Source organism: Halichoeres trimaculatus, unplaced genomic scaffold (assembly GCF_033239565.1).
Source record: "Halichoeres trimaculatus isolate MK-OKI-2021-1 unplaced genomic scaffold, fHalTri1.1 fHalTri1_scaffold_5, whole genome shotgun sequence".
Lineage (NCBI taxonomy): Eukaryota > Metazoa > Chordata > Actinopteri > Labriformes > Labridae > Halichoeres > Halichoeres trimaculatus.
The window spans coordinates 37,094,323-37,098,361 of NW_027437183.1; positions in this window are offsets into that span (position 1 = coordinate 37,094,323).

Consider the following 4,039-nt stretch of genomic DNA (forward strand, 5'->3'; position numbering starts at 1 on the left):
ATCTAAAGCTGCGTTTCCACCAAGCAGTACGGGTCGGTTCAGTACGGTTTGGGACGGTTTGGGACAGTTAAGTCTGATCCCGTTTGCGTTTCCACAGCAAACTGTGCCCTCTCGTGGTGGGCGGCGTGTAAGCTGCATGCCGGAAGCCGCAGCTGGTAAACAATAGCGCGACGCCGTAGCAGCTTACCCCGCGATTAAATCCAACAAAGAAGAAAACGCGACACAGTAAACAAAGAGCACGGATGGAAGACATGCAGCATTTCGTCCTCTCTGTGATTTTCATGTAACTCTCTGTTACAAAGTACAATCAAGCTTTGTTTCAGAGAAGTCTGTGAGCCGCCAGGAGAAATGCAGCCGCTGTCGGGGTAAGTGACGATTCGTTTGACCAATCAACGGTCTGCAGTGTGTTGCTCCACCTCCCGAGAGCGGATCGGTTCAGTCTGGCACCCATACGAAAGGGTCCCAGAAAAGTGGGACGGCTCGTCTCGGTTTTTAGGGATCCGTCCCGGGATGAGTGTGTGGAAACGCCGCTAAAAGCGCACCGTACCGAGACGAACCGACCCGGACTGCTTGGTGGAAACGCGGCTTAAGAATCAAAGAAAGAAACCTGAACGTCGAAGTCTTCTTCTTCTTCTTCTTTGTGGTGTTTAACGGCGGTTGGCCACCTTAAAAACGGGCATTACCGCCACCTTCTGGCCCCGGAGTGGGCCAGGCTCCAATGACCCTACCTACTTCTCTCTTGTCCTACGTAAATAAATGGAAATTAACCACTAAATAACCAAAATACTAGAATTTGATAAACAAACAAATAAATAAAATAATGAAATAATAATAATAATAATAATAATTAAAATAAATAAATAAACAAATAAATCTATTTAATTTGATAATAATATGATCAAATACATAATAGTCACCATTTAAAAAAAAAAAATAATAATAATAATAAAAAAAAAAAATAATAATAATAAAAAAAAAAATCCTTATAATCTATCATAAATCCTTATGCTCTTGAGAAACTCCACCACCATCTTTAAAGTATCTCCACCACCCTCACTAAGTATATCCTTCATTTCAAATCCCAGAATCCCCACACTCCTCATTTTGCTCCTCAATTCTCTCCTATATTCTTCATACGCCCTACACCACAGTAACACATGTGAACGTCGAAGTCTTCTTCTTCTGTGAGATTTCCGGCAGTGTAGACGCTATTTGCGTATTACTGCCCCCCACAGTTCAGAGCAAGATTGCACTCCTTAGAGTTCTCTCATATCCTCTGGTAGAGGCCAGTGGAGTGAAGGAAAGCCAGCACTCTCCTCTCCACAGCTCGACTCTCCTTCCCCCGACTGAACAGAGTTTTATAATCCAATGTGGAGATTCCGAATCCTTCCAGTTCTTCAGCCAGCTGATCTCTCTCTGCCCTATATTTCTCACATTCAAAGAGGACATGCACCACAGTCTCTTCTGTTCCACACTCGCATAGCCCATCTGGATGTTTCCCGACTATTTCTAGGCAGCTGGCCAGCCCACAGTGTCCAAATCTCAGTCGGGTCAGTTTGACCGTGTCTCTCCTGTCATTTCCCATATACACACTCTTTTTTTTGACAGATGGTTGTGCTAAGTATTACAGCCTCCCTCTCACTTCATTACTCCATTCTTCCTGCCACTGTTTTTCAAGCCCCTCCTTTATGACACTATAAAACTCCGGTTTGCCTAAAGGCATTTTAACATTTACATTATCTCTCCAGAGCGAGTTCTTTGCGAGCTTGTCAGTCACTTCATTCCCCTCTACACCTGAATGTGCTGGGACCCAAAGGAACGCTATACACACACCCCTTTTTCCACCCTGAGCAGGCTTATCAAAACTTCATTTATGAGGTCAGCCCTGGCTTGTGATGTTCTGCTCCTCAAGGCCATCAAGGCAGCAGCTGAATCAGAGCAAATTATGACTCTGTCTAGCTTGACTTGCTCAACCCACCATAGTGACCAAATTATTACCATTATTTCAGGGGCAAACACAGATGTCCCATTTGTCACACGTAAACCTTGATGGACTTGAGGGCCCGCCACATATATTCCACACCCAGTTCTTTGACTGTCTGGGTCCTTAGACACCATCTGTAAACATTTGCAAATGCGCCCCCCATGTATTGCTTAGGTAGCTTTTGACCTGCGAGCTAGTGATGCCTTCCTTCTGCTTCCAGTCTAACAGTGTTAAGTCTACTATAGGCTCTGGGAGCAGCCACATTGGCACAACTGACCAGAATGCCTGTATCAGGCCTTTGTCTTTGTCTAGTCCCACTCTCCTGGCCAATTCTCCAACTCCAGATAGGAAGTTTCCTTTTTTCCTCCCACCAGAAAACTCCCAATTTTCATTTATTAGGCACTTGGCTGAGAGACTCAGGCTACTACCATTTAGTTTTTCCCAATAATGCAATCCTAATTTGCTGCGCCCAATTCTGAGTGGCCACTCTACCATTTCAACTAGCAGAGCAGGAGTGGGCGTTGTACAAAAAGCCCCACAGCATGTTCTTAAAGCCCTCGCTTGGACGACATCTAGTTTGTCCAAAGTGGACTTTGCAGCAGACCCATAAACAAAGCTCTCATAGTCTATTGCTGACCTGATCATTGCCTGGTACATCATGAGCATAGTCCCCCTCTCTGCTCCCCATTCACTACCAGCCAGACACCGAAAGATGTTTATCACCTTTTCACATTTACTCTGGATCTTTCCTATGTGAATTTTCCGGGTGAGTCTTTTATATAGCCATATTTAGTGATTTTCCGTTTGTGAACGCTTCGTTCAAAACAAATGAGTCATCTGGGTGAACAAACTAAACCTAATCATTTACTGAAAACATCCGTTCATTCGTTAACTTCCGTTGGGCTCTTCTCTTTCCCGTCTTGTGTCTGTCTCTCCCCAGACCATAAGGGCCTTTTTCAAACCGTCCCCAACACACTCCCCCTCCCTGACAGAGTGCTATGGAATGAATTTCCTATCCTAAATCAAGGGCATTTTTAATTGATTTGAGAGCAGCATTTTATTAATTTCATGCTCAGATTAAGTGATATTGTCTCTCAAAACTCTGCTCTTGCGCTTAAATTTGTCCTGCACTTGCTCAAACTGTGTCCTCTTGCTCTGTTACATTGCTGCGCATGCACATGCATGTCCTTTGGTTTGGTTATAATGCTGCTTGCACAGATTTCCTGCGCTCACACCCAGGTTCTTCCTCTTGCGCTGAGGGAATTTCTGCTTATAGATCTCTGCTTGCTCTCAAATTTTTTTGCAGATCAATCCATAGAAGGCCTAGTATTGACCAATCAGATTTTCCCTATGGGGGCATTCGCCGTTCTTCACAAAGCGTCACATACGGTCGGGCACTCTTTCGACCTGGTTTATCACCCACTGACCTCCGGGCTGTAATAAATGTGATTTCTTTAATTTTTTGTCCTCTGTTGAAATCAAATATCATTCAATAACACAAGCGCCCGTGTTTTTCAGGTGGAAACAGATACACAAAGAAAAAAAGAAAATAAAGAATAGAATAGAATAGAATAGAATAGAATAGAATAGAATAGAATAGAATAGAATAGAATGGAACTTTATTGTCATTGTAACAAGCATAATGAAATTGAAGTCACAGCAGCAATCAAGAAAACAATAGTAAGAAAGTGTATAGAAAATGCAAAAAGGTCTGTAAGAAAATAAATGATGACAGCTAAAACATAGAAAAGACAAAAGAAACTTAAAGGTCCCATATTGTGCAAAAATCCCTTAATTAAGTCTATTAGGGAAATTTGTGGGTCTTTGTCTTTCCTCCCAGCCCAAAAAATGTGATATTTAATGACAAAACCTGCACTTAGTTCTTGTGAAAATCCTGACCTAAAACGAGTTGTTTAGATTTTGGGGATTTGCCGATGTGAGCGATTCCTTTTTTTGACCAATCAGGAGCAAGTCTGACCTGATTGGTCCATCAGAGCAGACCCGGATCCATGTTCCATAACTCCATTGTCCTCCCTGCTGTTGTGGACGCCCAGC